Here is a 12,850-nt window from a genome sequence, read left to right as displayed (position 1 = left end):
AGGTAGGGCAGAGTTCAACAGTGATAGGTCTGGCATGCTAAACTATGAAATTTGGAGTTTATGCCCCCAGGTAATAAGAGACAAAACTCTTTAAGTAGGGCAGAGACAAAAACCTGAAGAATCAGTTTATGTATCAGGAAGAGCCCAAGTTACATTACAATCATCTCAAAAGCTTTATTTAATATTGTATCATACAGACACAGTAAATACTGTGCTTATGCAGATACAAAACAATCTAAGGGTTACTTATTTCTCTATCTATGCTTTCAGTTTAGCTTCAGGGCTCGGTCACTGGCCCTCTTCTCTACCTCCCTGGCTGACCTCACCAGACCCAGATTTTTAAACACCATCTACGTATTGATGACATCCTAAATGTATATTCACAGCCATGACTTTGACTTTGGGCTCCAGACTGAACAATCAGTTACCTATTTCTGGATAGAGAGCGTGTGTGTTAGTCACTCACAACTCTTCGCGAGCCCATGGACTGTAGCCCACCAGGCTCCTCTGTCCACAGGATTCTCCAGGCAAGAATATTGGAGTGGGTAACCATTCCCTTCTCCCAGGGGATCTTCTCAACCCAGGGATCAAACCCAGGTCTCCTGCTTTGCAGGCAGATTCTTTACAGTCTGAACCACCAGGAAGGATTTCCAGTGAACATCTCAAATTCAACATATCCAATTAAACTGTTCAGTTTAAACCCCAAACTAATAACTCCTTCCAGTTTTCCATCTCTGTATGTGATACTAGTTGCTCTAGCTAACCTTGGATCCATCTTTGATCCCTCTCTCACACATCTCACAACTAATCTATCAGCAAATTCTATCAATTCCACCTTCCAAACAGACTCTGAATCTGACCTCCCCTCACACTGCTTCCATCACTGCCTCTCTGACCCAAAGCCACCATACTTCATCATACCATTCCAATGACTTCCTGAATGGTCTCCTGCTGCCCCTCTTGCCTCTCCAGCAGTCAAAACAATCTTGTAAAAACATAAATTAGATAGTATTGTTTGTCTTCATAAAACTTGTCTAGTGGATCCCACCACACTTAGAACAAAATCCAAAGCCCTTCTACTTTATAAAGCTCTATACCATCTGAGACCCACCAACTTCTCAGTATCATTTCCTACTACTAAACTCTTCCACCACCACTGCCATCAATTAATACTGCAGCAATCTCCAAACTCTAGCACACCAGCCTTCTTACACTTCCTTGAAAATCTCAAACTGATTCTTGCCCCAGAACCTTTGCACTAGTAGCCCCTCCCACTGCTTGAAAAGTTCCACATGCTAGCAGGGCTCACTCCTTATCATTCAGGTTTCTTTACCTTTAAATGCTACCTCAGAGAATCCTTAGCGCATGACCACCTAAAAGAAACACCAAGCCTACCACCACCACCACGCTCTATTCTTTTGTACTGTTTTCTTCACAGCACTGTGACAATATCTGAAATCATATTATGTATTAGTTTGTTGTCTATCTACTAGAACATAAATTCCCATTATAAATAAGATTGTTGGGATTTCCCTGGTGGCCCAGTTTCCACTGCAGGGGGCACACGTTCAGTCCCTCATCTCCTTGGTCAGGGAACTATTCTGGTCAGGGATCCTATCCCAAATTCTATGTGGCATGGCCAGATAAAATCTTAGGAAAAAAAAAATTAAGACACTGTCTTCTTCACTGCTCAATCCCTAGACCTGTATAATACCTGGCATACAGAAGGGTTCGTTAATACTTGCTGTTGAATGAATTTACCTAATTGGCCTAATCTATCTTACTTATTTTCACCTTGTTAGGCATAATTCATAGTTACCAGGCTGTTCTTCCTAACACAGTTTAAAGACTGTTAAAACAAGCTATACTATACTAATGCCTTTAATTCCTTTCTATAATTAGTCCTTCCAGCAACTTGGCCAGTTATTTTTTCTTTGACTCTAATTTCTATTATCATCTGTCTGTATTATCAGCTTATCGATGTACCACTTACTACAAATGCTATTGCTAAAGATGGGCAGACATGTTCACAATATTATTACAAATACTTTTTGTTATAACAAAAACAAGGAACACAGATTATGTTCTAAAAAACAGAAACTACAAAAAAAGAAAACATTTAAAAACCAAATTCATAGGCAGGTGATCAAGGTCAACATTGTGACAAGTCATGTTGACTCTAACCCCAGTCTAATCATGGAAAAAACATCAAATCCCAATTGAGGAACATCTGACCAGTACTCTTCAAAACTGTCAAGGTCATCAAAACAAGAAAAGTCAAGAAACTAGCACAGTCAAGAGAATCCTAAGAGGACATGATTAAAAGGTATTGTGGTTGTATAATGGAAGGTTCTGAGAGGCAAGAATTTCGTAAGAACTCTCTGCAGATGACTTGGAAGAACAAGCAGCCAGCTTTGTTTGGAACAAAGCTATGGCCATCTGGGTCACACATGCCTTACGTTTGTTTTCACTTTTTCCCTACATCACTTCTCTTTTCCCCCTCACACCTTCTTCCCTGTAATTTCACCCATCAAAAAAGCACTGTATGTGCGTGTGTGTGTTCAGTCACTTAGTCGTGCCTGACTCTTTGTGACCCTATAGCCTGCTAGGCTCCTGTCCATGTGATTTTCCCAGGAAGAATACTGAAGTGGATTGCCATTTTCTACTCCAAGGGATCTTCCCAACCCAGGAATCGATCCCAAGTCACCTACATCTCATGCACTGCAGGTCAATTCTTTACCTCTGAGCTACCAGGGAAACCAACAAACCATTAATAAAATTTTTAAGTATTTATGATATCCTAGATGAAATTTTTGAATAGAAAAAAAGACAGTAGATAAAAACTGAAAAAAAAAAACCTGATTAAACTATGCAGTTCATAATTGTGTATCTTGGTTCATTAATTATAATATATACACCACACAAACATTAAGACATTAACAATAGGGAAAACTGGGCATTTGGTATTTAGAGACTCTCTATACTGTCTTTGAAATTTTTCTATATATCTAAAACTTTTCCAAAAAATAACAAGTTTTTTTTTAATTAAATTCATCCAAAAATCCTATCATTCAAATAAAATCACCATTAGTTTATGTTTGATATAAACCATCTTAGATTTCTAGGTAAATGAACACATAGAGGTATATTCCTACAAAAATGTGATCACACTACAAATAACCTTAAAACTGGCTTTTTACACTTAACAATATATATAATGTGCTTTCCAAGTCATTACTAGAAATCTCTATCATGCCTACTAGTTACAAGACATTACCCTCTATGCTGCTGCTGCTGCTGCTAAGTCACTTCAGTCATGTCCGACTCTGTGTGACCCCATAGACAGCAGCCCACCAGGCTCCCCCGTCCCTGGGATTCTCCAGGCAAGAACACTGGAATGGGTTGCCATTTCCTTCTCCAATGCATGCAAGTGAAAAGTGAAAGGGAAGTCGCTCAGTCGTGTCCGACTCTTCGCGACCCCATGGATTGCAGCCTACCATGCTCCTCTGTCCATGGGATTTTCCACTGGAGTGGGGTGCCATCGCCTTCTCCAATTACCCTCTATGAGGGCATCTTATTTATGTAGCCAAACACCCATTATTTAAAATTTACATTTTTCTTGGGGTTTTTTTGCTACTATTTAAGACAACTATTGTGCTCACTTCAGCAGCACATATACTAAAACTGGAAAGATGCAGAGAAGATTAGCATGGCCACCACACAAGGATGACATGCAAATTCATGAAGTGTTCTGTATTTTTATGCATGGCAGAAACTAACACAATATTATAAGTAATTATCCTTCAATTAAAAATAAAATTAATTTTTAAAAAAAGACAACTCTTAAACGAGTATCTTTGCAAATTTACCACTTAGGGCCTTAATAAAGAAAAGGAGCAGCTGAGTGACAGGTTATTAATGCTTCAATGTGTGCTTAGTCGCTCAGCTGTGATCAACTCTTGGCGACTGGCAACCCCATGGAATATAGCCACCAGGCTCCTCTGTCCATGGCAAGAATGCTGGAGTGGGTTGCTATTTCCTCCTCCAAGGGCTCTTCCCAACCCAGAGATCGAACCCAAGTCTCCTGTGTCTCCTGCTGCTGCTGCTGCTAAGTCACTTCAGTCGTGTCCAACTCTGTGTGACCCCAGAGATGGCAGCCCACCAGGCTCCCCCGTCCCTGGGATTCTCCAGGCAAGAACACTGGAGTGGGTTGCCATTTCCTTCTCCAATGCATGCAAGTGAAAAGTCAAAGTGAAGTCGCTCAGTCGTGTCCAACCCTCAGCGACCCCATGGACTGCAGCCTACCATGCTCCTCTGTCCATGGGATTTTCCAGGCAAGAGTACTGGAGTGGGGTGCCATTGCCTTCTCCGGTGTCTCCTGCAATGCAGGTAGATTCTTTACCACTGAGTCACCTGGGATGCCCACGCTTTCCTTAAATATGGCCAAAATATTCTCCAGAAAGAATGTTCAAAAGTAAATATCCATGAACAACAGTGTATGAGTGTGCCCATTTCCCCACTCCTAGGCCAATACTAGATACTACTATTTTATCACATATATGCCAATTTGCTGCAGAGGGAGTTGTTTTGTGTTGTTTCTAAGTAGAAAATAATTTTTATCTTTATTGATTATTTTTATTTCTCTATGCATGCAATCTATCTAATCAGGTCTTTTGACAATCTGTTAGATGCTAAAGTAACCTTCTGAGTCCAACCTGCTGCAAAAAAATTTTTCCCCACATTTTGCCTGGATCTAGTCATTATTGGTTCCCCTACACCTTGAAAACTGCCTGCCACATCAAACACACTCAATAAATATCTCAAATGAATACTAAATGAGTAAAGGTGTCTTTTAACTTGATGGTATTGTTGCCAACTAGAGGCTGTTTTACATAATTTTATCAATAAGAATTCTATCAATCATAATTGCCTTTGCAATCATGCTTAGAACAGCTCATCCTATGTGAAGATTAGAAAATTGCTTACCCGTTTTTTTAAGCAGTAATTTTTCTTTAAATATTAAGACTTTATTTACAAAGCTTCTTTGTTGCACAGAAAGTAAAAAAGGTCGTTATAACCTCCAGCAGCTACAGACAGCTAACTCACCAAGACTTGCAAGTCTTACCAAAAACCTAACAACTCTTACAAATTTGTTGGGGTGAAGTGCCCAAGGTTGGTGGTGGATTTCCAAGAGGGACTAAATGGAAGAAGGTGGAATGTTACACAAACTATTCTTTGGCAATTTGTGTGACAGGGTAGGTGGGCGTCCTGGGGTTTGTATCACAGCTACCTTTAAAAAAAAACAGCTGAAAATTCATGTCAGCAGTCCAACCAATACTGAACAGTTCTTTTCCTTCAAGTTATTTGAGGTCTCATTAATCATCTTCTCCTTCATCATCTGTTTCTCTCTTCCTTAAAGCAGGAAATTAGAATTCACATTCTATATTTAATTCCCCCAGATTTTAGATGGCAGATGGTTGAATGGCATCACCGACTCAAGGGACATGAGTTTAAGTAAGCTCTGGGAGTTGGTGATGGACTGGGAAGCCAGATGTGCTGCAGTCCATGGGGTCGCGAAGAGTCAGACACAACTGAACAACTGAACTAACTCTCAGATTTTATTTACATTTTAAGGAAGGATTCCATTTTTTTTCCAAATGGCTAGCCAATTGTTTCAACATAATTTCAAAATTCTTTCTCAACTAACATGAAATGTCACCTGTATAACACTAGTCTTATATATTTCTAGATTATTTTGACCCAGTGCTATCTATTCCAGTTACCACTTATTGTTTTGATTACCATAGCTTTATTTGTATATTCACTAGTACAAGTCCCCACTTAATTTTCTTCTTTTAAAATTTTTTCGACTTTATAAGCTCATTCTTCCAAGTGAAACTTAGACTCATTTTGTCAAGTTTTCTAAAAGAATTCTGGTTGGAATTGTAAATTATCAGCCATACGACCTTGTGCCAGTTACTTAATCTCTCTGTTGCTATTTCCCTCGTTGGGAAAATGAAGATAGTAGTACTTATTGAAATCTTTGATGTTAGTACTTGGATCTGAAGTTCTGTGTCTCTATAGGAGGTTTTCTGAGAGACTGTAATTCTTGTCCCTGGAGGTGCAGAGGTTAAAGCGTCTGCCTGCAATGTGGGAGACCTGGGTTCGATCCCTGGGTCAGGAAGATACCCTGGAGAAGGAAATGGCAACCCACTCCAGTATTCTTGCCTGGAGAATCCCATGGACGGAGGGGCTTGGTGGACAGTCCACGGGCAGCAAAGAGTCGGACACGACTGAGCGACTTCACTTTCACTTTCAGTATTTAACTCAGGTTTGTTATGAGAACTAAGTGAATTAAGACATATAAAGTACTAGGCTAGAAAGATGTTAACTACTAGTATAACTGTTCAAAATTGATAACTATTATCATTAAACATTTATTGTTCAATAAATGTTTTCCAGATTGTGTGCCCACAAAATTCAAAAGGCTCTTCAAGATACACCAAATGTACCATAAAGCACAGGCAATGATATGAAAAACACATAACTTATGCCTGCTTCATTTCACTAAAACCTTGACCCTTGGTAAAACGCAGAACTATGAAAAACAACAAAGGCTGGTGGTAGGAAGCCTCAAAATTTTTATAAAGACTGGCCCACCAAGTGGAGAAGATCACTTCTTTCTAGTGAGAGTTTTGGGGCATTAGCACATGCCCTTTAACTCCTTTCGTTTCCCTATCTCCACTGTTATGACAATACTACTTCCCTCTTGATTTCTCTCCAAGAAAACAGAGGGACTAGAAGTCTAAGACAAAATACTTTTCAAATGAGATAGTGGCCAGGTACAGAGTATATATGCTACTGCTAACTACCGACAGACGTGTTCAGAATATTTTAACAAGCTACCTCCACCAAGTTTCCCACATCACTTTAAGGATGGACGGAGGGGGACTATTGTGGGTTTTCTCCTACGGGGAGACCGGTTTATCTCCCAATGATTGTTTTTAATTGTTTTGCTATCAGCATGACATTGGGTTGAGGTAGAGGTCATATACCTTCTAAGGGCTTTAAAAAATAATAATAATAACCTCCTATACAGAGCTGTACGATGAGTAAACAGAGGCCAGGACTGGCAACGTAAAAGCGTGCTGAGCCCAGTTCGACTCTGTGGGCTGCAGCCTGCCAGGCTCCTCTGTCCATGTAATTTTTCAGACAAGAATACTGGAGTGGGTTGCCATTTCCTCCTCTACGGGATCTTCCGGACCAAGGGATCGAACCTGCGTCTCCTGCGTCCCCTGCATTGTCAGGCGGATTCTTCACCGCTGAGCCACCAGGGAAGCCCCAGGACTGGAACATGACTTGCTAATTGCAAAAGCAGCCAAAGGCCTACACCCTAGATGTCCTCAATCCCAGAACCCTGCTCGGTCTACCACACCACACAGCTTCTCACCGACGCTTGCCACGCTTCGAGGTGGGAGGAGTAAAAGCAGCCAGTCGGGCCATAGGAAAAGCGCTGGAAAACCTAGGAACGGCGCAGTCGAGAGCACATGACTGGCTGCTCGTCTCCCCTTCCACCCTCCCCCGTCCCCGCGCCAGCAGCACGCGCTGCCAACCTCGTCATGTGACCTTCACGCGGCCGCAGCGCTCCCCATACTAGGCGACTCTTTCCAGCAGCCATTTTGCCTAGAACTTGTCGTCCGTGCTCAGAGCGGAGCAGGACGCCACGAAAACCCGCGGCCAGACTTTACAGGCCGCACATGCGCTTCGAAAGAGTGCTGGGACCAGCAGGGGAAAGCCGAACCTCACTGAACACGTCGCACCCCGGGGCGCCGGGGAAAGCTGTGGGTGCGCCTCCGAGTGCGATTGGCTGCGGCGTCCACGTGACGCCACTGCCCCCCACATTTTCCTTGCCCTCCCCCCAAAAAAAACAGACAGACTCTTAACACCTCGCTCCAAGTAAGCGCCGCTGGGCGCGTGGGGACAGACGGGGCGCGTGGCAACCAGGGCGCCTGCGCGTACCTGCCAGGGCCGACCGCAGCGGGCCCACGAGCCGCTCCGCACACGGGTCCCGGAATCCTCGCGCTGCTGGAACACCCGGCTAGTCATTGGCGGCCAGGTTTGATCACGTGATCAGCTCAGGCCCGCCCCTAACCGCTAATCACCTGGCACCGTTCTCGAAGCGGCGCCGAAAGTCGTTCGCACGCGGAAAGGGAGGGTAGTTAGAAGACCTCCTTTTCAGCCGTTATGAGATTATATTCCTAAAGTGGAAACGAGAAAGCAGGAAGTCAAAACTAACTCAGGTCGCACCTACCGCTTTAACTTCGCGTGCCCCTCCAGGAGCCGGGAACCATCGCCCTTGGGCGCTCCCCGATGCACGCCGGGATATGTCTGGCGCCCTTCGGTGTGCTGCAGAGCATGCCGGGAAAGGCACCTCTCCCGATTTCCTGGCTCTCACCTCCCTGGTTTTCCTTTCTGGTCCCGTAGAAAGCCCTGTCCTACGGCGGGGATGCAGGCAGTTTGGGTAATTATGGGAGCGAGACTGGGTGTAACAGTCACTTTCAGTCTCCCTTCTCCCACTAGTTTGATGGCTGTGTGGTTTTAGGGAAACTGCTTAACTTTTCTTCAGGGAGAATGCATTTGGTAAGTTCCTGCTGAGTGCCTTTTTGAAAATTGGAAAGAAAAAAGTATTTGCCTACAGGCAAACTATCAAAAGTTCGTGGTAATGGGAGGAGAAGAATGCTAATTTAGATACAACTTACTATAAACCCCTCTTGGAAGTAGAAATAATGCTTCAGAATGTCTTTGGGGACAGAAGACCAGACCTTTCTTGATAAACGTACTGCTATTGTTGGGGAAAGTGGAGGTGAGAGGAGCAGGAGTAATTTTAAAGGAGCCAGAGATGTAGCCCTACTACATTTTCTGTTTCAACCTAATCTAGCTATGATGTATTGAAGCCGAAAAAAAACACCATCTACTAAGATGAGAAAAAGTGGTCTTGCATTTGAATGAGTTAATTTTGTACTGTATTCACGAAACTGACCTCCAGAACAAATACAATAACAACAAAAAACTGATATTCTACTCCCAATTAAAACAGTTCGTATCTGTTCTGCTCTAACTCCATTCTTCAGCTTTGCAGATTTCAAAACTTTGTTTTTTCGGTTAACAAAGGAATGATTAAACTGGAGGAATTTGACTAGCACTGCTCAGACTCAAGAATGCTGATTTATAAGCTAGAAATTAAGTGTGTTAATTTATAATGCGGTTATCAAGCCAAAATATATTGTTTACCACACCCTTTTCTGGTTTCAAGGCGCTTACTTGATAAGCCTAATTACTTATCAGAAAATTATGTTCTGACTAGGAAATCAAAAGAAAGGAAATTAGACAATCACATGTACTAAAACTATTAATTGCCTATCAGTGTCAAACTTGATGTTAATCAAACAGTCCAGTATACTTTATTACATTTAATGTGAGCAACAACCCTGAGAGAAAAGTACTATACTAATATTACCACCTTCTGAGACAGTCGTAGGAGTGGGAAACTAAAAAATGTGTTTCCACGTTTTCTCCAGGCAATTGTGACGCACAACTAGGTTGGGGTCATTGACTATAGTGGAAAGAGCCCTGGCCTTGAAATCAGACCCATTTGAGTGAACTTGCAGTTCTCCACTTTCTGTACTTTGACCTTGAACAGATTTTTTTTTTTAACATTTTAATCCTTACTTCCTTTAACTTTGATTTGGGGCCAATAAACTTAGCCTTTGGATTGTCATGATGTTTCCAAAATAAAAATATTTTGAACACCTGTCACAGTCCTTGGTGAATAGGAGGCACTGTATAGCTGTGAATACAAATTAGTGGTAAAGGTTGTGTTTTAACCAGCATCCTGTGTCCAATACAGCATATTCTTGAATCCTTTTTCCTCCACTATTCTGTTTCTCCCCTAGACAGTGCTAGAGGCACACCAACAGATTCTTACACTGCAGATCTTTTTTAGATTCCTTGGTGGCTGGTGCCCATCTGTTGGTACAAACTGTTACATTATCTCCCACCTTCATTTCAAGGGGCTTTTTTCCCACTTAACCTATCATTTAAGATGCTGAACTGTAGACATTATTGAAGTAAAAGAATGATATTAATAATACAGAGATGGCTAGAGGGTATAGAGGGCACTTGTGCCTGCGCTTGATGAAGGTTAAAAATTGCTTACATTTAAATACCTCAGAGTAAACACATCCTCAAAACTCACTCTTCCCTTCACTTATGTAACACAATGTTTTAGACTCTCCTTTCCCAGTCTCCTTCCAGCAGTTCATTCTCCTCTCCTGCCCTTATCCATTCCTAGCAAGGGATGGTTAGCAAGGGCAGAGCTTCCTGTAGACATCTGAAATTCAGTGTTCCAAAAACCAAACTCATTGTCTCTTTGCATCACACACCTGCTACTGCTGCATTCTCTTATAAGGGCAGTGACACCACCATTGCAATAAGCCTCCCAGTCTAGGAAACCTTCCTACCCTTAACTGGTCTTTTTCATCTATTTGTCACTTTCAATTAGTCACAAATTTCTATTGCTTCAAACACTGAAACTTTTTTTTTAAGGTAAATCCTCATTTTCAACTTCTCCGACTATTATAGCATTAGTTCAAACCTTATCTCTGTGAGACCCTACAAATACAAGTATATGAATTATTTTATTATAATGATAATAGCGTGTTAAAGTTGATTTTAGAATACAAAACTTGTCATCTATATTGTTTTACAATACACTAGTAAAAGGTTTATAATGTCCTATACAGTTAATGCTCTTAGTAAGGTTGAGTGAAATAATTTTTTAATATATCTGTTTATTGAAGTTTTGGACAGATATTTTACTGAGTGCTGAAGAGTATTAATGGTGATCTTGGAAGTAGTTGTTCACAGTTATGCTATCCTCAAATATTTCTGGTTCTCCCAACTCCCAGGAACATGATATAATTGCTTTTCCTTGCTCCTATAAAGTTAGGAGTGACTACATGACTTGCTTTGGTAATGAAATATGAGTGAAAGTGACATGTATCACTTCTGGGAAGAAGCTTTAAAAGCTGGCATGCAATCAGCCATTTTCTCTTTCCTTCTGCCACAGCTGCTAACAGTGTTCCAACTGGTGGTTACTCTGTCAGCCTTGGTCCCATAATATGGATGGCATAGAGCAGAGACACCTAATCAACTGGCAGTGAATATGTAGCATGAGCCAAAGATAACTTAGGTAGATTTCAGACACTGAGATTTGGGAACATTCAGTTCAATTCAGTTGCTCAGTCGTGTCCAACTCTGCGATCCCATGAACCTCAGCACGCCAGGCCTCCCTGTCCATCACCAACTCCCGGAGTTTACCCAAACTCATGTCCATTGAGTCGGTGATGCCATCCAACCATCTCATCCTCTGTCATCCCCTTCTCCTCCTGCCTTCTATCTTTCCCAGCATCAGGGTCGTTTCCAATGAGTCAGTTCTTTGCATCAGGTGGCCAAAGGATTGGAGTTTCAGCTTCAACATCAGTCCTTCCAACGAACACCCAGGACTGATCTCCTTTAGGATGGACTAGTTGGATCTCCTTGCAGTCCAAGGGACTCTCAAGAGCCTTCTCCAACACCACAGTTCAAAAGCATCAATTCTTGAGCACTCAGCTTTCTTTATATTCCAACTCTCACATCCATACATGACTACTGCAAAAACCACAGCCTTGACTAGACAGACCTTTGTTGATGAAGTAATTGGAAATATTAGTTATTGCTTATAACAGCCACACTGAGTTATACAGAAATGGAGGAAATTACTAGAGGTGACCAAAATCCATTTTGTTAAGGAAACAACCCAAGTGCTTGTGGACAGAGGAATGAATAAGCAAAATACAATATATACATACAGTGGAATATTATTCAGCATTGAAAAAGGATGGAAAAATCTGAAACATGCTACAGCATGGTTGAATATTGAGGATATTATGCTGCATGAAAAAAAGCCAGTCACACAAAGACAAATACTTTTTTTGTACTTATATGAGGTATCTAGAGTACTTAAATTCATAGAGACAGAAAATAGAATGGCAGTTGCCAGGGGTTGGAGGGAAGGGAAGATGGAAAAATTGCTGTTTAAAGGATACAGTGTTTCAGTTTTGCAAGATAGTAAGAGTTCTGGAGCTTGCACATCAATAGGAATGTACTTAACACTACTGAGTGGCACACTTTAAAATGGTTATGTTTGTAAATGTTATATATATATATTTACTACAGTTTTTAAAAAATAACATATCTTAATTGAGTGAAAGAATAAAAGAATATGTAAGTTGAGACAAACATTTCTGATACTTATTTATCAATTCAACTTCACTGAACTTGTCTACTTCTAATGGTTACTAGTATTGAGTATTTGTGTGTGTGTGTGAGAAAGAAAAACAGACACACTGCTGTCACATTTATCATACTTTTCTGAAATAAAGATCTCATCATATAATGCCTCCATTTTATTTTATTTTTTTAATTTTAAAATCTTTAATTCTTACATGCGTTCCCAAACATGAACCCCCCTCCCACCTCCCTCCCCATAACATCTCTCTGGGTCATCCCCATGCACCAGCCCCAAGCATGCTTAATGCCTCCATTTTAAAACTATTGAGAAAGTCCAACTTATCAAACTTTTTTTTATGGTTGCCACCATTGTGTCTTGTCCAAATTATCTTTGTCCACCTCAATTTTTAAAGATTGTCTTCTGTGTTTTGGGGAAGAAGTTTAATAGATTTAGCTTTTAGTCTAATATCTAGCTCAAATTAATACCAGTGTATGGTGTGAGGTAGGAGTTGAGGTTCAC

The 12,850-nt window shown here is 41.2% G+C and overlaps 1 protein-coding gene and 1 non-coding gene across 2 annotated transcripts in view; one reads left to right on the top strand and one right to left on the bottom strand.

The window, feature by feature from the left end:
* MGA (MAX dimerization protein MGA) overlaps positions 1 to 8,374 on the bottom strand; it is a 147,045-nt gene extending 138,671 nt beyond the window's left edge. The window contains exon 1 of the mRNA XM_052647402.1: positions 8,312 to 8,374. The gene's annotated coding sequence lies outside the window, so the exon portion shown is untranslated. The remainder of the gene's footprint in view (positions 1 to 8,311) is intronic.
* LOC128054945 (U6 spliceosomal RNA) lies at positions 3,655 to 3,761 on the top strand. Its single transcript, XR_008200084.1, has one exon. It is a non-coding gene; the product is annotated as a U6 spliceosomal RNA (small nuclear RNA).
* Positions 8,375 to 12,850: the final 4,476 nt, after the last annotated feature.

The sequence above is a fragment of the Budorcas taxicolor genome, chromosome 10 (genome assembly GCF_023091745.1).
Source record: "Budorcas taxicolor isolate Tak-1 chromosome 10, Takin1.1, whole genome shotgun sequence".
Lineage (NCBI taxonomy): Eukaryota > Metazoa > Chordata > Mammalia > Artiodactyla > Bovidae > Budorcas > Budorcas taxicolor.
The sequence above is the reverse complement of the archived record's forward strand: the minus strand, read 5'-3'. Positions and strand labels throughout refer to the sequence as shown.